Source organism: Dipodomys merriami, unplaced genomic scaffold (genome assembly GCF_024711535.1).
Source record: "Dipodomys merriami isolate MVZ:Mamm:240054 unplaced genomic scaffold, mDipMer1.0.p SCAF_170, whole genome shotgun sequence".
Classification (NCBI taxonomy): Eukaryota; Metazoa; Chordata; class Mammalia; order Rodentia; family Heteromyidae; genus Dipodomys; species Dipodomys merriami.
Window position 1 is genome coordinate 2,038,655 of NW_027203049.1, and position 22,514 is coordinate 2,061,168.

The window sequence follows — 22,514 nt, forward strand, 5'->3', positions numbered from 1 at the left end:
TGTGTGTGTGTTTGTGTGTGTGTGTGTGTGTGTGCTGTTGCAATATGTTCCACATATAAGCACTGTGCAGCGGTGTCCAGCCATTCACAGTTATTGCATGAATATCTGCCTTGAGATACCAACTCATGGGCAATGTCTAGATGTCCACTCTAGGCTTCATGATGAAGAGGGGTATACTCATCCTCATCCCTAGTATTCATATAAGTGGCCCTTTTGGAAAGTACTCTCCACACTGTAGTAAGCTGTAAGATAAGCACTCTACCACTGAGCCACCTTCCCAGCCCAAGGATTAAGGTTCTTGCCTGTAATTTGGTCAAAGCTATGTCTCTTTACATAGGCGACTAAAAATGTATTTACTAATTTCAAGTAAATACATAAATTCTATTTCCATCTCTTTTAAAAAATAAAAAAAAATTGTTTGCTCTGTAAATTGATTAGATGCATGGATTTTGTGGCTAGCTATGTCATTTCACATATGTATCTCTTTTCCTCTTTCTCTTTCATGGTTCTCATAGACAATATGGTTGCTCCATAATTATCCTAATTTATTTTGCTTTTATATTTTTAGTTTCATCATTTCACTTTCTGCTCTGCCATTTCTCAGAACAGCACCACATAAACAGAAAAATCCAGAAGTGGTTCTGTGGCTCAAGTTGTAGAGCGCTTGCCTTGATTTGAAGAGCTAAAGGAGAGTGCCCAGGCCGAGCTCAGGCCCCACAACTAATTTAAAAAAAGAATCTAAATACTTGATAATTCTACTAACAGATCTGACTGAAATCAGTTGAATCACATTTTTCCTGTACAATGAAGGAATAGGTCCAGGCTAGGAAAGCAGCAACAGAAGGCAGGCAGAATGTATCTGTGACAAAACTTTGTGGAAAATGGAATCGAGGACTACTTACTGGTGATTCACTTGCACTTGAAGCATGAATCAGAACTATTGCTTGCTGATTCTGAACTATTGCTTTGATCATTATATTTTCCAAGAAGAAAAAGTGAAATTTAATTGATAGTAAAGGACTATTAATACATTTTGACTTCTCATTAAGCATCTTCAATAATCAAAATAACTTGAATGCAATAGACAGGCCTATTTTTAGATGAAAACAACTGTCTTTTATAAGATTATTTCTTTGTTGCTTTGTATGTCCCTCCCCCACAGTGTAACCCCCGCTTTCACTATATTTGATGTCAGTATAACATGTGGAGGAGATGGGGACAAACAAGTCGTTTAAGGATTCAGGTGGACCTGTTGCAACAATGAGAAGTACAAAATGTCATGTCAAAACCAACTTTACAATGTCGGTGTGGGGGGGGAGGGGGGTATAATTGGGTGGGGGGAGGGGGGAGGCTGGGAAGGGAGGTGAAGGGTAAACAAAGCAGGAGGCTGCAATGCTTGGTAAGAAATGTATGCATTATCCTGCCCATGTAATTGTAGCCCCTCTGTACAGTATGTTCTCAAATAAAATAAAATTAAATTAAAAAAAATAAAAATAAAAAAACATAAAAAAACAAGAATTTAGGTAGTCATACCAAGGACTTCTATTTTACTACTGCATTATACATTTTTTCTAATGTTGGATACCAACATTAGAAAGCTACTAGAAAGCTCTTAAAGCCCATATGTTGAATAGTGAGTTCTCTTACACTATAACATGATATTTCCCAAATCATTTACAAAGAAGGCATTGTTTCCTATTTTCTCATTCCTAGAATAAGCTGCACATGAAGACACCAAGGGTCCTCATGTTCAGACAAGGAACAAGATGAAAAAGTGAGGAATGGTATCAATTTCAAGAAAAAAAATGGAGTAGGATCCAAGCAAATTTCTTACTATGGTGTGAAGACTACTTTCCAAAAAGGCCACCCAGATGAATACTAGGGATGAGGATGAGCATAGCCCTCTTCATATGGAAGCCTAGAGTGGACATTTAGACATTGTCCATGAGTTGGTAGCTCAAGGCAGATATTCATGCAATAACTCTGAATGGCTGACACCCCTGCACAGTGCTTATATGTGGAATAATACCAGAGTGGCAGATACCAATCCCCAAATTAAAGGCCTCTGGTCCTCCTTGCATGTTGCTGCTGGGAATATAAATCGAAATGATACTCTGTTGAACCATTATATCAAACCAGGTTTGAAGAACAGCTTGGAAGAAACTGCATTTAATATTGCCAAAAGGAAAAGTATGTATCACTACCTCTTTGAAGTTGTGGAAGGCTGTACAAATTGTTCTCATAAGTCGTAATGGTTTGGTTAAGTTTATTAAAGTTCAAAAATGCCAGTCCATCCTCTGTGGCCCTACACATTTTTTCACAATAAAAAGCAACAGCAATATCTTACTTTTAAAATTCATGGATTCCATGGTATTCTTCCAAGTGAATTGCCTGACTCTGATGTCAAAATGCATTCAAGAGTTTTTTGTATACATCTATAATGATTTCTGCAGAGATTGTGATTTTTTTATCAGAAATAATTTTAACTTATCTGTTGAAATGGTGCTTTTGGGAAACAAGTATATCTATGTTTGTACAATATCCATAATCTATTTCATTCGCTCCTAGATATAATACTTTGAATTCTACATTTTTATATAATGTATAGTTTCATTAATAAATGTGTCCTTTCAGATTGCATTCCATATAGAAGAAGTTTAAAATTCCTTTTTATCCTAGGTCCTTATATTATTTTATTTCTTTGGGATAACATGACAATGTTGTCTAATTTCAGTTTTGTAATGGTTATGCAATGTAAAGGCCTTTCTAAGGTGAAGATTTAATATACTGATGTCAAACTAACCTTTAATTCTATGAATTACATGTATTGTTACACTTGTATTTTTGTAATCAACTTTTTAATAACTGTTTTTATATTTCTTGCATCAGAAGAATGACAACTATAGAATACTTCACAAATTTTCATATAATCCTTGTGCAAGTGCCATGTTCATCTCTGTGTTATTGTAATTTGGGTAGACCTGCTGCTGAAGCATGAAGTACCCTCTAAATTTAAATACTTAATGATGCAATCTTTATACAGGCATATATCCATGGTTGCCTATTTGTAACAAGGAACACTTATTGTTCCTTAAATTGCGATTGATCTTATTTCTCTAAAATTCTGTGTATAGTGGAAAAGCTTATATCATTTGGTCGATTGCTCATATTTACAATTTTTTTGTCAATGACTATTTTGTCGTTTTCATTTTAAATTTGATCATACTTTGAAGCCTTTAAAGCTAAGTCCAAAGGTGATGGCTTTTCAAGTACTTATTTATCAACTGAGTTAGCTTTGTAGAGCTAATTGATTCAAAGTAAGCCTTGCTTGAGAGCTACTTCTAAACTTCTGCAGCTTAAAATTTCCCAAATTAGGTCTTGCTGGGACAAATGTCTACCTGAACCTTTACCCTTCTTCCTTGTAGGAACAGACCAACCAGAATATCTCACCCTGACAGCATAGATTGTCTTACTGGAACAAAATTAATCTTAGTTACAAGGGATCATAGAGAGATGAACAGTTCAGACAGAATTGTTCAGAATAGAAGGTATTTTATCAAAATATAATTGTTTATTATACTTATCATTTCAAAAGTAGCTAAAGCCAAGAAGGTGAAAAAATTTTCATATGCATGATTACCTACTGTCCTGGCCTGTCTATCATCCAACCAGGCAGGAACTTACACTACTGACTCTCTATCACCAAATATTTCCATAGCTCCTGGAAAAGTCCATATGTTTCTCCTTGAAATTAGCCCTTAAATTGGTAATGTTTTAATCACAGTGTTTCCTCTTGCCTCTAGGCTGTAAATCTACAAATGGTAAAGCTTTAAGTCTAACTCTACCAAACACTGAGGTGGAGATAATGGAAGAAAACTTTAAAATAGAGTTGCCTTTGATTCCCTAACCACAACACAACAATGCAAAACAATTTTTATATTATATATACTTATATATTTTATATTTATAAATATAAAGTATGTGCTGATTTTAAATTTCACACAATGAATATTACTAGAATTGATAATTTGACAAATATATTGACACTTATTCTGATAAATAGAATGGAATATAAATAATTAGATTTAGGATATATATTAGAATATAAAAAGTATCAATGCAATATCTTCGGTATAAACTTGTGATACGTTCTATGTGTTCGTGATCTTCTGAAATCACATGGTAAAATAACAATATTGTTTTCTGCTAATCTATAACGGATTTTACTCTGATGCTCTGTTTATTGTTTTAACTCGCTGGTCCCAAAGTGTTTTTCTCCATATTTCTGAAGCATTCTTACAGATTATACCCAAATTTTGCTGATATGATGTCTAAAATCTATTATTTTTCTGAAGGACCCACGGATCCGAGGATACCAGTTCCTAGTTATCTGTATCATCAGATAACAAGGGCAAGACTTCTCACATAGGCCCATGCAACATGCCAACAGAAAATAATTGAAGACATCTCAATTTCTCATTTCCTATAATATTTCAGGACCCCACTTCCTTACAAGAATTAGCAGAATTCAATTGTGAAATGCAAGGCAAGTTAAAATGAAAGATGAGATCACAAAATCTGAGAGAAAGTACTATAATTCAAACTTTCAATTTACAGATGATCAGCCCATATGAGTCAACAAAATTACAAATGAACAAGATTATTTTTAATACCCCTCTCCTAATGATTAATGAAAGATTTTAGTGCAGCCAAAAAATAGATTCTGTAATGATAGATCCATAAGTGGCCTAACAAGGCTAGGAATACTTGATTTAGAGGTCAAATATAATTTAGAAAAACATTAATTGAGAAGATCCTTAGTGCTTCAAAACACTGGTACTTCAGTAAAATGAGGTTCTGTAGTATAAAAAAATGTTGTCATTCTCAAACCAAAGATAACCTATATTTAATCTCCTGAAAGTATATTCATTTTCAAATAAACTATTTAAAATCACATTTGCCAAAATAGCACTTGACAAGTAGATGATAGTGACATTACCAGGATTTCAAGTGTAGGGAGCTAGTTACAATAGAGTTGATTTACATACCCAGCACCAATAGCAAACAAGTTCAACCATTCATCAAAGTGTAGAAATAGTACTCCCCACCATTTGTGTTGTTCAGTAGGTGCCTTCCAGAAATGTGTTAAATAGATCAGCCTCCCATATTTCAAACCCAAATATTAGCTAATAAAGTAAATTTTATCACATAAGAAGGTACATTTTAAAAAGTCACTAATAGTTGCCTTATCATGTGTTGTTTTATATTTTCCCTATCTGTCTAACATAGTAAGAAATATGACTTTAAGTTTTGAATATGGGTACTAATGAGAAATGTGACAAAAATAAAATCTGTCTTTTATTTGTATCATATTCCTCTAAGTAGTAAATTTTAGTTTTCTTCTTTTTCCAAAATTTATAGGTAGTAGAAAAAATTATCCTATGTAAAATAAAATAATCATACACCATTTTACAAAGCAATTTATAAAAACTGGTAGTTAGAAATAAATTCAAAGCCATTTTTAAATTTTCTTGTTGACTAAAGATATAAAATCATGTCTAAGTGCTTCACATCTCCAGTCTTGCTAGTTGTTATTGCAGATGAATGAATTATGGAAATATAAGCTGACATCAGTTCAAGTATATGTGGGAGTGAAACTCCATGGAATGTATATAAACGTTTCAAAGTATTAACAGGCAGTTTAACAGAATGACTATCAGGAAATTGAAACCAGAGAGGAACAATAATAAAGAAATAGAATGAATGAAAAATGGAACACGGGGCAAGTACAGCTAGAATACTCAATGTACATATGTAATGAAGGAAGTGCTAAATCTGAATTCAATCTTGGAGAAAGAGTTGGTTGACATTGATAGAAGGAGTGACTCTGATCCAGGAGCATTAGACAATCAGATGGACATATTTAATTGTAAAACACTTGTACAACCTTTTGAAATTCAGTTAAAAAAAACAACACACAAAAATGACAACCAAACAGCAATCTCTAGAGAGTATGAATATGACCTCTCAAAATTTTAAGCAGTTAATGAAGGGCAGTCTTTGGAAAAGCAAACAATCTGTTCAAAGAGGGCAGTTTGGGGTAGGGGAGAATTTTGACCAGATTTAGAAAGATTGTCTAAGGTTATAAATCACCTATATCTTCTGCAAATATTTTCTTCTGCGAGTGCTCTTTGTCTGAACTGGATACTCCAGTCCTGAGTCACACTTGATAGCTTGTGAAGACAGAATGGAAGAAACAAGATCAAGAACCTATTTCTCCACTGGAGAGAAAACAGTCCTCTCTGTTTTCTCTCAATCTCCTCACTACTCCATTTTCATACTTTTAACAACGTCAAGTAATTTTGAATTATATCTTTCCTTCTTTGTTCTCACAAAGTAATTGTTCAAAATAATTCATTAAATATTATTTGCCACTATTTTCTATCATGCTGTTTACTTGTTCAAGCGAGTCCATTAAACTTCCCCTTTTCATTTGGTTGCCACGAAAATCCAACAACTATGTTAATGCGGACCAACGCTAATGCAAAACTTTGTCTCCAAAAATCCAGTCCAAGAACCTATAATCACAAATATTTAGCTATAATTTTTCTTTTTTTTTACCTTGAAATCTTCTTGTGTCTAAAGTGCCCACAAAAATAAGTATTCCACCACTTTTTGGTTCAATCACTTCTAACCTCAAAGATATTTTGCTAACAAGATGCTTAGAGGAATCCTAAGAATACTCCACTTTTATCTTCTCTCTTAAAACTTTTATCTTCTCTCGTAAGAATCTCCTTAGATACCATATCAGGAACAGTGAAGTTATTCTTTGCAAAATTATTTCAATAGGTTATTTTCCTCTTGGTCTTGTATTTGCTCAACAAGATGTATGAGAAGAATAGAGTTAAATCACCAATTCCTTGGATGATATTGTCTGTTACAAAGGACAATACTTCTATGTCCTACTTCTATGTCCTCTTCTTAGCTCTTGCCTGATTTCCAATTAATCACAGGTTCTTGGCTTCAATTCTAGAGAAGCTGAAGCACCATAAGGCTTCCCCCACTGCTACATCTTCATGGTTTCTCTTTGAAAACTCTTTTATTTGGAGGTGGAATTTATTTTCATGTCTTCATTCAATTTATTCTGCATTATACTGAACCAAATAAGCTCTGTAAAATTACTTTAGGTAGCAAAAAGATTAACACAATCTATATCACTATATAGAATAGTTTTGGCCCCCTCCATTGCTGAAACCAAAACGCTTAGCTAGGTCTTCTAATATCGTGTTTTCTTACCTTTTCTATTTGCTCGAATCTTTTCTGATCCCCGATCTTTTGGGCTTATGAAATAGGAGAAGTTTTCACTATCTCATGTTAATAAGGATATTATATTTTTGAGCTACTTAGAAATGTGAAATCATTGAAGTATCCAATCAGAATTTTTTCTGTGTTTCAGTGCTTCACGTGCAAAGACATTGTGGAAAGTATTAAAACAGAGAAGTGTAAACTCAATACGTTCTTTCATTGTGCAGGACACTTTCTCCCTAAATATTTTGACCCAAATAAGCTTTTTAAGAGAATTACTGTTTAGTAATTAAAGGTCAATTCACAAATTTTGATGTCTTATTTTAAAAAAAACTTTGAATTTAAATTCCACTACAACCTTGTTTCACACAGTAAGAGTATATTTCCTGGGTAAGGACAATTCTCATGGGAACCTATACAGGATTTACAGCAAGGTTTGAGAGGTTTGTTTGTTTACTGTGAAAATGAGCCACCTTACCCACATTGCTCCCTCTCAGCTAAGTCTCCATGGATTTCTTTGCATGAAAGCCTATTTTCCCAGGAAATTTTAAATTTTCTGAATAGGCTAAGTTAAAAGTTAGAACAATTAAAATTTACCTGTCATAATTTTAAAACACTTTTGAAATTCCTTTATCAGAATCTCAAATTTACCAATCCTAATTCCACGTTTATCATCAAAAACAGTTAACATGTTGTTTTCATGATATAGTATCCATGAAACTATTATTTTCCAGTGGCTTTGTTACGCATATATATGAAGGTATAAGCTGATGCGGAGCAAAATGAACTCCAAGATATGGAAAGAGATATTTATTTGCAGTTGTTGTTTTTAATGTACTATGTGATTTCTATTTTCCTTGGGTTTTTCCCCTATGGTATAACTCCTACTGTGTTTGATTTTGGTACCCTGTGTATTGTGTATACATTTACCTTAATTAGGGAAGGGAAGAGAAACAACAAAATGGCGAGATAAAGGACAAAAAGCAAACCAATGCAATAGCAATACTCAAAAGACAATATGTTGGAAATGTGCATTACAACGTGTGAGGGGTTTGGGTGTGAAGGAAAAACGTGAGAAAAAATGAGAGAGGGCATAACAAGTTTGAAAAGTTATGTATTCACTGCCTTACAATTGCTAACCCACATCACTTTCACATTAAAATTAAATTTAAAAAATAAGCTGCATGAAATAAAATTTCACTGTATTGGTATAGTAAATATTATTCTTTATGTAGTAACTTTTTAAAAATTCAGTGCTATTTGGCATATAATTTGAATTAATTACCCCTTCTTTATCAGAGGCCATCAACTTGAATGTTATCCAACTAGAAAATTTTTTCACAATATACTTGCCAATATTTTCAAAAAAGAATAAATTAGTACTTTCTCATACTAAAACCGGAAAACATTTAATTCTATGGAAACCCATAACTTTTAAAAGTAAATAAGTTGTTAAGAGGACAGAATATGTGTGTTCTTCAAAATTCCTATGACTAATAACTACTCACTTTCAAATTCTCAACATTCCATACCTGAGAGATTCAAAATAGTTCCTGTTTCCGTGTTATGTAATTCTGCAATAGATGCATTTTCCAATGGGGTGTTACAGATTGAGAAGTGAACAGAAAAATAGCCACATTCTGGTATAGGATAAAACTATAAAGCACCGGTTATAATTAATTCTTCAAGAGTAAGCAATTTTTTTTATCAGATTAAGCTATTATTTCTATGAACATCAATCCCAAAATTTATGCCATAAAGTCATCCTAGACCAACAGTTTCCAACTTGTAGGGTGCACCTCAAAATTCCCTTAATTCACATCACAAATAGATTATCTGTATTGGGAAAAATATTACACCTTGCTAATGTGGTGCCCTCCGTGTTCCAGAAAGAACACCACAACATACTAGGTTGCATCATTTTTCCTCCACTGATATTCTTGCAAATATTATTTATATTTATACTTTTTTACTATCATAGATATTCAGGATGCTAAAGATTGGAAGATTACAGTTCAAAGCCCACCCAGGCAGGAAGGTTCCCTAGATTCTTATCTCCAATAAACTTCTCAGCAAAAGCCAGACACAAGTGGTACTGAGGTTGAAGTGGTAGGGCACAAGCCTTGAGCTTAACAGGCTCAGACACAGTGTCCAGGTCCAGAGTTCAAGCCCTATGACAAAGCAATAAAACAAAAACAAAAATAAAAACAAACCCAAATCCTAGCATTTTTCTCACTGTATACAGAGGCACGTAATTAAGGAAATTGCTTCCTGGGTTACATACAGGTAGAAGAAAGAAGATGTCACACAATTATTCTCTTCATACCATGTTATATTAAAGCCTCAAAAATTGCTTTTTCTAAATTTATAAATTAATATCATCAATTTCTTGGCAACTCTGTCTAAATTATTCACATTATCATTTTCTACATGAAGTTAGAATTATCTATTAACTGAGTTCTAATTATAACTCGCTTGAAACAATATGCTAGGTAAATAGAATGCAAGAAACATCTGTAAATTTGTCAATTAAACCCTCTACCTAAAAAGAATTTTGTAGTATCCTATAGAATATGAAATTACAAATGAAACCAAAATATTTTTTGAAGTCTAAACTCCAATTTAGCAAGATCTATAAAGACCTACATTAGGTAATCTTTGCTATTCCTCCAGGCTTAAGCTTTTGTAATCCTTCATCCTTTCCTTGGAATCTAACAGAATGATGATTACTTACTTTTTCAAATTTTGGATGGGAATCATGAACCACTTTGCATCTAGGAATGTTCTGTAATGAAGAGCGCATTTAAAACACAACTGAGGAGGGGCTGGGAAGGTGGCTTAGTGGTAGAGCACTTGCCTCGAATGCATGAAGCCCTGGGTTCAATTCCTCAGCACAACATAAGGAAAAAGAAAAAAAAGCTGGAAGTGGCGCTGTGGCTCAAGTGGTAGAGTGCTAGCCTTGAGCTCTAGAGATGAGGGACAGTGCCCAGGCCCAGAGTTCAGGCCCCACAACCGGAACCAAAAAAAAAAAAGAGTAAAAAAATAAAAAATAAAATAAAACAAAACTGAGGATTAGTTGTATTTCAATAGAAAACTTGGCTTCTCAAAACATAATGAAAAAATTAGCCCAAATTTCCAACTGTGTATTCCTTTCTTGTTTTGTTTGTTTCATTAAGACAAAATTATACTACCTGGTCCAGCGAAGTTCTCAGTAGTAATTCCAGTCTCTAATCTCCTGTCAGTTTGGGTGCTAGAATTCAAGGCTTACATCACATTGCCCCACCATAGTTTCTTGGTTTATTTCTTTATCTGTTTGTTTGTTTGTTTATTTATTTTGGGGTCCAGTAATGGGGCCTGAAATTTGGGCCTGAATGCTGTCCCTCAGCTCTTCAGCTCAAGGCTAGTGCTCTACTACTTGAGCCACAGAGCCACTTCTGGCTTTTTTCTTTTTGCTTATGTGGTGCTGAGCAATCAAACCCAGGGCTTCATGCATGCAAGGCAAGCACTCTACCACTGAGCCACCTTCCCAGCCCCTTCTTGGTTTATTTAATCTAGATACAGACTATCAATTCTGAACTTTTCCAGTGATATTATCCACTAGACTTCTCAGACTGTTCATGCACTATTTTCAAAGATGTTCTAACATTTGACACACGGTATGAACATTTTCAAATGCACCTGCCGGGTCTCTGATTCATTCCTCCATGGATCCTATCCCTTTAATATTGATTACTTGACTCTCTTACTATCTCTGGTCCCTACTTATGTAATATTCTCAAACTTTTTTGAAGAAAGTTCACTTTAGTATTTTAATTTTAAAAATTAATTTCTAATTTTAAAAATTACCACTTGATTCTAGTCTCACTCAGGACATACTTTCTATTATTTTCTAACTTTTCTACATATTCTGAGAGTTGCTTCATTTGTGTATATGTGTGTGCACATATAAGTGCCTCTGTGTGTATGTGTATGTTTATATGTATGTATGCAAAAGCCTCAAGCTCTTATTCATCATTCTTGCTCATGACTGTTATTCCATCACCTGAGCCATTCTTCCAATCTAGCTTTTGGCTGGTTAATTACAGATAGTGTCTCAAACACTGTTCTGCCCAGGCTGGATGCAATCTGAACTTCCCAGACTCCTTTACATACTTAGGTTTCATTTATCCAGTAGAAACAACTTTTAAACTACAAACATTTTTTGTGAGTGTAAAGTCTAAGCTGTAACCCAGATTTTTAACTCAAGAATTCATATAAAGATAGATGAACATACACATTACATATGTTGAATGTACACGGTTAGAAATGTGATCTTAAGCTGGGTGGTGGTGAGATCTGAGGATTGGGGTTCAAAGCCAGCCCAGGTAGGAAAGTCCAGGAGACTCTTTTCTCCAATTTACTGCAAGAAAACTGGAAGCCGCACTGTGGATAAAGTGGTAGAGCATTAGCCTTGAGCGGAATAGCAGAGGGACAGTGCCCAGGCCCAGAATTCAAGTGCCAAGACCACCACCAACAAAAAATATATAAGTAAAGGAAAGAAAAAAATGTGATCTTATCCACCAGTTGATGGCTAGTATAATCCCTGCTCTCTCAAGATGGAATTTTTTCCTTATTAAATCCATATCTGACTTGCATTGGAAACAGAATTATTCTTCCATTCTAATTTCTACAAAGTTGTGTCATTAGCAAGCATGATTAGGAAGGGAGTGGCCTCATACTTCGGGTTCCACGTAGGAGTAATGCTTTCTCTATATCACTCTCATAAATCTACATATTGGACTTGGCTTTATTGTTTCAATGTGGTCTTATTTGTAGAGTCTTCTATAGTGTATTGAACCTTTATACTTAAACACAGAATTTCTCTTTCTCTTATTATTGCTATAGTTAACACGAGTTAACAAATTCATGTACACTTGGGAAATAATGTGCAGCACATATACTCACAAAAAAAATGATCTAGGAACCTTCTTCCTCTTTAAAATTCGCCTTAATTTACAGAGAATTTACAAATTTTGAATTCAATATACTCATGAATAATGTATTTATAAGAAATATAAATTTCATATTTTCTCTTTACTAAGTTTTCTCTGAAATACGTGTTACATCAGGTCCAAATGTGTTTTTGTGTTATTTCGGTGAAGCCAGAAATCATTCATTATACCTCAAGCAGCACCATAGGTTGTTCCTGGAAGTAACTGTTACTGGATATGGAAACTGATCCCAGTAGAGGAATGGAACATAGAGTATTGACAAAGTTCAAGTTAACATGTGCTTTCCTTTATACTGTAAACGAAGAGAATCTGAAGGCTTGAAGGAAACTTTGTCCCTGAATTTTTCTAGTGTGTTTTTACTTATATATAATTTTTCTGTAAACTTCTAGTTGAGAGTATTACAAAAAGATATAATGTGCCATTTGATGGCCAGCATAGAACAAAAAGAAAGAACGTTGTTTTAAATATGTTCTTCTTCAGGGGCTGGGAAGTTGGCTCTGTGGTAGTGCACTTGCCTTGCATGCCTGAGGCCCTGGGTAAACTTCCTCAGCATCACATAAGCAAAAATAAGCCAGAAGTGGTGCTGTGGCTCAAGTAGTAGAGCGCTAGCCTTGAGTTGAAGAGCTGAGGTAAAGCGCCCAGGCCCAGAGTTCAGGCCCAAGACTGGACCCCCCCCAAAAAAAATTCTACTGCAATGAAACAAAGACATGGATGTTTTATAGTGTTTTTTGGATGGATATTTCACCCCGAGATGATTCTTTTGTTGCAGAAGTCAGTTATCAATTACTTTAGTTTGGTCCTGAGTTCTCCAGAGCAATAAGGATTCCAAAAAAGCATCCAGTGCGTATGATCAGCAAAAGGAGCCATTTCTCAGACCAATACTCCTTTAAGGAGGGTCCAATGAAATATCTGTTTTTTTGTTTGCTTTTGTGTTTAGCTTGTGTTGGTTCTGGGGCTTGAACCCAGAGGCTGAACCCTGTCCCTGAACAGTTTTCTTTCCTGCTCACCTACCCCCAAAGCTAGTGCTCTACTGCTTGAACCAAAACTCCACTTCTGGCTTTTTTGCTGTGTAATTACAAATAAGAGTTTGACAGCCTCTCCTGCCTGGTTTGGCTTTAAACTAAGATAGTAAGAAAGCCAAGTGACATCAACTGTATAGACTTCTCTTTTCAAACGAGAAATATTAGATGAAGTTTATTGTAAAGCTAATATTTTACAAGTTTTTTTCTTTCTTTATTATTGTGAGCATAACGTATAGAGGAGTTACAATTACATGGGCAAGATAACGAGTACATTTCTTATCAATCATTGTTGCCTCCTCTTTGTTTCCTCTTCCCATCCCTTCCCATATTCCCCCCTCCCCAAACCCGATCCTCCCCCCCACCAATGTTGTAAAGTTCTTTTTTCGACATAATGACTTGTAAATCTCATTGTTGAAATGGGTCCACCTGTATCCCTAGTTAAATGATTTGTTTTTAGAGCATATGTCCAGAAAAGAATCCATAACATAACTCAGCAAAAGTAGGTGCACTGAATCATTTTGGAATTTTTTTGTTTGGGAAGATTATTGAACTTGTCATTCCTTTTGGGGAAACTTAAAGTCATATTTCACCTTTTTGTTGGTTGTGGGGCTTGAACTCTGATCCTGGGTGCTAAGCTAGAACATGACCTCCGGGTTTCTGGTGGTTAAGTGAAGGTTAGGGTCTCGTGGACTTTCCTGACCAGGCTGGCTTTGAACCACAATCCTCTGGTCTCAACCTCCTGAGTAGCTAGGATTACAGGAGTAAACCACCAGCACCTGGCTGATAGTTGCATTTATGTGCACTGAATGACACTGTGTAGAAAAAGAATGGAAATTTTAACCAAATGATATTGCAGCAATTCAGAAAAATTGAAGTAGCAATAAATATGTCCTCCTTTCCATTTTGTTACATTAATGACTGATGAGCTATGGGACCCTTACATTAGCATCCTGTGCCATCTGTATAGGTGTATTTAGTATCAGGAAATGTTCATAGAGAAATATAGAAAGAATAAGATTTTTAGAAAGCAAAGGAGATAAGGTATGAAAGAATAGCTTAGAAGGAGATACATTTATCACACAGAGATTAAGAGCTAGCCTAAGAGATTTAGAATGCTAAAGGCAATGAGGAACAGCCTAGCTAACAATTAGTTCTACAATAACCAAAAATGGTTCTCAAGAACAGTTTCTGGTATACCTTAATTACTATCATTTATTCCTTCTATCTGGAGTTATTCCTTATTTTCTTTCACAACTATTAATTAACCTCTGCATTTTTGGTGCCATAACTGTCCAAAAAGATTTCAAAGTCACACATAGCCTACCATTCCCTTTGTGATTAACAGTGACGACACAAATCCTGGAATGGTTGAATTTCCAGAATTAAACGTTACCTGACATCTAAGCACATCCCTGGCATTAATTGCTGTGACTTAATGAACAAGATTTTTTCAACACAGTATCCTCATATAAGTAAAGTACATGAATTAGGATCTGTTGTCAGGGGTCAGTATGGAAGGAGCAATTATATATTCCAAGTGTGGGTTATTTATTTTGCATTTACTAACTGAATGTTTTTGTGTTCTTTTGATTTGATTTGTTTTTGTTCTTTTTGCCAGTAGAGGGGCATAAACTCAGGGGTAGGGAATTTTCCTGAGCTTTTTTTCTCTTGCTCAATGCTAGCTCTCTATCATTTGAGGCACAGCACCACTTCCAGTGGTTTTGTGTGTGTGTATGTGTTACTAAGGAATTGAACCCAGGGTTTCATGGATGCTAGGCAAACACCGTACCATGAAGCCACATTCCCGGAGCCCTAAATAACTTTCTTAAGATGGCATTACATTTTCATTCTGTAAATACATATCATAATTTTGGCCAGGTGCTAGAAAATGATGTAGAAAGCAATGCAATACAATAAGTCTAGTAAGGCTGGATGGACAATGAATAACTGTTACCGTCTATCCAGGTAACAGAAGGGCTTATCTCATGGAGCTGTTTCAACAAGCTGAGGAGACAGCTCCTGACCCACAGCCAACCTCCAGAATGAGAGGGCCAACCTTGGGTTCCAGCCACATGGGGATGCTGGGCCCCCTCCTCCAGCACCCATTTGACCAGTTCTTGTGAAAGAGAGAGAGAAAAAAAGTCAGAATTACAATTAAGTCTGGTGCCAGTGGCTCAGAATTCTAATCCTAACTACACAGGACGCTGAGATATGAGGATTATGGTTCATAACCAGCCCAGGCAGGAACGTCTGTGAGACTCTTATCTCCAAAGAACCACCAGAAAATCAAAAGTAGTGTTGTGGGCACAAGTGGTAGAACACTAGCCTTTTGCTGAGGCTTTTGGGAACATGGCCCATGCCTAGAGTTCTAGCCCCACGACTGACAAGAAGTGGACTTCCTACCACAAGAAGCAGACTGAATAGCACCCATTGTCCTAGGGAGCATTTTAGCAAAGTCAGGCAGAGCTTCCTCTGAAGTTGAAGTCATAAGTAGGTCACCTGGCTTCTCTCTGCCTTGGTATCTCCAGCTGCAAAACTCAACACAGTGAAGGATCCTCTTCCTCATGGGGATAGGGTAATGATGAGAGAGAGCCATGTTTTGTTTCATAATCCCACATCTGTTGCACAATTAATAACAGGCCCTGCCTGAGCCCTTTCTGGCTATCTTCCTGTCATTTCCTCACAGAATTGCCGAGAACCTTATCTGAAGACTACTCCCTCTGTTCCTAGCCATGCTCCAGAGATCCCTCTGTATAAATCCCTTGTTTCCTCACAACTGTCCTGTGAGGAGAATGAGGTCTGATTGTTACAAACCGACCCAGACCTTCACCAGTGGTTCAAGAATCGTCTGCTGTGATTTTTCTGCTTGCTCAAACTGACTTAAGAAATCATTAAACCACAGGAAAATCAAACACAAATAGACCAGTCTCCAACAAGAGACAGGTTAAGAACACAAGGGAGATACAGGATCTTCCCATCCCCCACAAAAAAATCAAAGAACTCTTTTTTTGTACCTTTTACAATTTTTTTCTAAAAGTTTTTTTTTTAATTTTTAATTTTTTACTTTAATTTTTTTCTATTAATTTTTTTCTTCCTCTCATAATTTTATCACTTTTCAGAAACATTGAAGTAATACCTTGCATTCTCTCAGGCCACAAGGGAAAAAAATTAAAACTCAAAAGGAAAAGCCACCAGAGAAAATCCTGTAACACACTGGAACAACACACTGCTGAATCACGAGTGGGTCATTGAAGAGATTAGAAAAGAAATTCAAATGTTGATGAAAACACAAATTACCAGCTCCTTTGGGACACAGCAAAGGCAGTACTCACAGGCAACTTTATAGCTGTGAGTTCATACATCAACGAATTGGAGAGATCTGAAACCAACCATTTAATATGACATCTGAGTCTCCTTGAAAAAGAGCAGCAAGATGATCCCCAATCCAGTAGATGGTAAGAAATAATTAAAATTAAATCATAATTAAATGAATTAGAATCCAAAAAAAATCATAGAAAGAATCAACAAAACAAAGATTTGTTACTTCCAAAAAATTAACAAAATTGAAAGACTCTTAGAAAATCTTATAAGAAAAAGAAGAGAACACACCCAAATAAATAAACTCAGAGATGAGAATGGAAACATTACCACAGAAACAACCAAGATTCTGAATATTATAAGGGAATACTTCTCAAAACTTTATGCTAATAAGTTTGAGAACTTGGCAGAAATGGACCTTTTCCTAGCAAATATTGACATGCCAAAACTAAACCAAGATGAGTTATACCATCCTAACAGGCCCATATCAAGCATTGAAATAGAAACATCAATAACACACCTTCCATCTAAGAAAAGCCCAGGACCAGGTGGCTTTACAGCATAATTCTATAAGCCCTTGAAAACACAGCTCATACCAATACTCCTCCAAATCTTCAATGAAATTGAAAGAGAAAGTTCACTACTGAACTCATTCTATGAAGCCATAATAACCCTCATGCCCAAACCAGGCAGGGACACATCACAGAAAGATAACTATAGACCCATTTATTTGATGAACATTGATACAAAACTTCTCAACAAAATGTTGGCCAATCAAATTCAACAATTCATCCAAAAAATTCTACACCTTGATCAAACAGGATTCATTTCAGGGATGCAAAGCTGGGTCAATATATGCAAATCAATTAATATAATTCATCACATCAACAGGAGCAAAGATAACAACCACCTGGTTATCTCAATAGATGCAGGAAAAGCATTTGACAAGATCCAACGCCCCTTTATGATGATGGTTATGGAAAAATTAGGAATCCATGGAACTTTCCTCAATGCAATAAAGACTATATATGACAAACCTACAGCCAGCATTATACTTAATGGTGAAAAACTAAAGCCATTTCCTCTTAACTCAGGAACGAGACAAGAAGGTCCACTCTCACCACTTCTCTTCAATCTAATATTAGAATGCCTAGCTACAGGAATAAGACGAGATGCAAACATAAAGGGATCCAAATAGGGAAAGAAGAAGTGAAACTCTCCCTCTTTGCAGATGTCATGATCTTGTATTTAAAGAATCCAATATACTCCACTCCCAAATTACTCAAGCTGATTCAAAACTTTGGCAAAGTATCAGGGTATAAAATTAACCCCTCAAAATCAATGGCTTTTCTGTATACCAACAATGAGAAAAGTGTGGCTGAAATTAGGAAAGCATCTACATTCGTAATATCCCCACAAAAAATAAAATACCTGGGAATTAACTTAACCAAAGAAGTGAAGGAACTCTATGATGAAAATTTTAAAAACCTGAAAAAGGAAATCAAAAGAGATCTTAAAAAGTGGCAAAAACTCCCATGCTCATGGATTGGAAAGATAAACATCGTGAAAACTGCAATCCTTCCCAAGGCTCTCTACAAATTCAGTGCGATACCTATCAATATTCCAACCTCATTCTTCAAAGAAAGAGAAGAGGCAATCTAATAATTCATAGAGGATAATAAAAGACCCCGAATAGCAAAACGATCCTCAACAGAAAAAACTGTGCTTGAGGAATATCAATACCAAATTTCAAACTCTACTACAAAGCAATTGTAATCAAAACAGCTTGGTACTGACTTAAGAACAGACCTCAGGACCAATGGAATACAATTGAAAACCCCGAAATGAACCTACAGACATATAGCCAACTACCCTTCAATAAGGGAGCTAAAATAATAGAATGGAAGAAAGACAGCCTCTTCAGTACAGGGTGCTGGAAAATTTGGTTAACTACTTATAGAAAACTAAAGTTAGATCCGAATATATCACCCTGCACCAGAATCAACTCCAAATAGATCAAAAACCTCGGAGACAAATCAGACACTCTGAAAACATTGCAGGATGGAATAGGAGAAATCCTAGGTCTCCTTGGCACAGGTTGAATTTTTTTAATAGAGACCCAGAAACACAAGAAATCAAAGAAAGGTTGGACAAATGGGATTGCACAAAGTTGCAGAGCTTCTGCATTGCAAAGGACATAGTTAGCAAGATCAATAGAAAGCCCACGGATTGGGAGAAAATCTTCACTAGCCATACTAGAGACAAGGGTCTCATATCTAAAATATACTTGGAACTCAAAAAATTAAATCCCCCAACAACAAATCCTCAAAGAAACAACTGCCCAATAAATAAGGCTAAAGCCTTAAAGAGAAACTTCTCTGAAGAGGAAAGAAGGATGGTCAATAGACAAATGAAGAAATGCTCAACCTCTCTAGCCATAAAAGAAATGCAAATGAAAACAACATCGAGATACCACCTCACCCCAGTTAGAATGGCTATAATGAAGAACTCTGATAACAGATTCTGGAGGGGATGTGGACAGAAGGGAACCTTACTTCATTGTTGGTGAGAGTGTAAATTTGTTCAACCTCTTTTGAAAGCTCTATGGAGGTTCCTCAAAGCACTCAACATAGAGCTCCCCTATGATCCAGCAATCCCACTTTTGGGCACTTACCCAAATATTTATAAAGAAGACCACACTAAAGCTACCAGCACAACTATGTTTATTGCAGCCTTTTTTACCATAGCTAAGATATGGAAGCAACCCAGATGCCCTTCGGTAGATGAATGGATCAAAAAATTGGGTTATATATACACAATGGAATTCTAAGCCTCCATCAGAATGAATGACATTGCTCTATTTGTTAGGACATGGAAAGACTTGGAAAATATTATATTAAGTGAAGTAAGCCAGAACCACAGAAAGATAGGTCCCATGGTTTCCCTTATTTGCAATAACTAGTATATATCTGAGTCAAGCATAAAAGTTCAGATAAATACATATTAGTGAAAAGAACCCTAAGATATCTATTCAATTTTTTTTCTTTCATACGATTGTTTCTAGTACATTCATAAGATTTATTTATTTGTTGCTTTTTATATCCCTCCCCCACGGTATAATCCCTGCTTTCACTGTATTTGATGTTGTTATAAATTATGGAGGGGAAGGGAAAGAACAAATCTTTGAAATAGGGATTAAAGTTGGACCCATTGCAACAATGAGACGTAGAAGTGGTATGTAGAAAATGAACTTGACAACTCTGGTAGGGGGAGGGGGAGGATCGGATAGGGGGTGGGGGAAGGATGGGATGGGAAGGGGAAACAAAGGAGGAGGCTACAATGCTTGATAAGATATGTCCTCATAACTTGCCCATGTAATTTTAACCCCTCTGGACAGTATTTTCACAATTAAAAAAAAAAACTCGGCTGCTGTGGAGTAAATGTTTGAGATAATCCATCTAAATTGATGACTGTGCATGTTGCTACATGTCTACCACCCCAACTACAGATGACCAGGCCCGGTGGAGCATACCTGTCACAGATAGGAGGACATCAATCCAGCCCAGCCAGAGCATATAGAGGCTCTGTTTTAGAAATGCCCAAAACAGAAAGGAGGCTCCTCAGAGCCAGGGAGAGGAAACAAGTAGCGGGTCTTGGTGCCCTCAGAGGGGTGTCTGACCCAGTGTAGGGGTGGTTTTGGGGCAGCCACTCACATGTGCTCCTGGGGGAAGTTGCTTGAGGCTGCTCCAGGTGGGGCGAATGGGAATGGCAGTGGCATTGCAGACACATGTCCTCAGAGAACCAAGGCCTTTGACCAAGTTGGGGCTTTACACAGCCTGGCAGGGTGCCATTGCCTGGTTTGAAATTCTGAACCTTGGGAAGGCGGGGGGCGGGGGGCTGGGGACTAGGCAGGCATCTCAATTTCCTTCTCTATTCCAGTCGCCTTGAGGCTCTTCTCACCACTCAACCATCTATACCTTCCTCAACTGCTGGTAGTGTTGTAAACTAACAGAGGGAATCCTGGTGCTACCAGGCAGCATGGAATGTGGGCGTGGCCGCCATTCTTGTATCTCATTGGTCAGAAAGAACAATGAAAGAATGGGGGTGTGGCCAGAATCCTGTGATGCAAACAGCATGGGCGGAGTCAAGAAGATAGCAGCTCCCCCAGCCCTTTTCCCAGGGAACAATGTCCAATTCAGTTGGAGACAATAGGGTGACCTGCTTTAGCCGCATGGCTGCACAGATCATTGTGTATGGCTGTTCCCAGTCCCAGACCATGAACTGAGGATATGGGCACAGTCTGTGAGCTGCTTTTGCTCAAGGCTGGCCATCCACACTAGAGCCACAGGGAAGGGATTCTGGCTTTATTGGCACTGAAGTTGGACTTTCCTGCCTAGTGTGACTTCGACCATGATCCACCCATCACAGCCTTGTAAGTATCAAGGAAGACTGTTGAGGGCCACTGGTGCCTGCCTAATCATTGATCTTACTGATGTTCTTGGACAGACTGATAAGTTCCCTATCCTCCTGTTTAAGTGGCAGGAGCTATAGCCCACAGTTGGAATCCTGGTCCAGCCACCTCAAAATGGAAGGAGATCCTAAGAAACTTATTCTTGTCCATATGATTACCAATAGAATATGATGTATGTCATGATTGAAAGAGCAGTCCTTGAATGATTCTAGGATAAATTTATATAGAATTATTTTATAGGACACTGATCGATGTTAGTTAATGCTTTATGAAGCATTTAAACAATCACATTCATAAAATGGAGGCATAATGAAATACCTAAGAATTACTATACTATTACATAATATAAAGGTGACATTTTTCTGCCAGGACTGGGATTGGAACCTATGGTCTTGGTAACTCTGTTGCACTGTGTGGGAAGGGGAAGCTGGCCTCCTTGAAGTCAAGAAATACATGTCGGTTCTTTAGGCCTGAAATAGATCCCCACCACTAGAAAACATCCTATTCATGTACAATTTACATATATGATTCATATTTACATACATATGTTGACTCCATATTGCATTCAGTGCAATTATTTTATTTGTTTTATTCATGTATTGACAATTTATTTTGATTATTATGGCACATAAAACATTGATTACATAAGATATAGGTCAGCATATGTATTCCACTTCATACCCGACACTCAGGACTTTCACAGAAAAGGAAAACATGCGTCGCCATCAACTTCTTACTCCACAATTCATTTTTAGGGAATGCTGGCAACTGATCTCACAGCCACAAGCCTATTAGGCCCAATTCATGAATGGGTGAGTGTCAGCACGCCATCCTGGGGCAAATTGAGCTGAAAGGCTATAACCAGGACCTGAGATCAAGCCCCAGGTGTTAGCAAAATAAGAACAGATTGACCTGCAGATGGAAGTATTTATATGTATTTATATATATTTCTATGTATTTATATAGAGTGTTAAAGATGTCTATATATTACTCAGTTATATAGAATACATTCCTACCAATTCCTGGGTATTAATAATGCGTCCATGTCATTAATGTTATTGTTTTCATCCTTATACTATTAATGAAATCAATCAGTGTCCTGAAATTATTGCATTCCTGTAAGTAATAATATTCTTTTTATGCTTCATAAATACTAAATAAAAATCAATTAGCCTCCTGAAATGATGCTGCCTAAATTTATAGTAGCATCATTCATGATCAACTCATTGAACATTGACATTGATAACATTCCATTGTTCTTCCTATGGTTGGGAACAATTTTCTTAGTATATCCTGCCATTGGTTGGTGTTAGGAGGGGGATTCGAAATCAGGGCCTATGTTGCCAAGTGGGCCTATGGGTTCCCAGATAGTCTGGCAGCCTTCAGCAATGCAAGGTAAAGTACCCT

General features: G+C 36.5%; 1 long non-coding RNA gene and 1 pseudogene across 1 annotated transcript in view; both read right to left on the reverse strand.

Moving 5' to 3' along the window:
* Window positions 1–20,634, reverse strand: part of LOC138829371 (uncharacterized) — a 47,690-nt gene extending 27,056 nt beyond the window's left edge. The window contains exon 1 of the long non-coding RNA XR_011372566.1: window positions 20,350–20,634. This is a non-coding gene — a long non-coding RNA (uncharacterized lncRNA). The remainder of the gene's footprint in view (window positions 1–20,349) is intronic.
* On the reverse strand, window positions 2,897–2,996 carry LOC138829383 (U6 spliceosomal RNA; annotated as a pseudogene).
* Window positions 20,635–22,514: the final 1,880 nt, after the last annotated feature.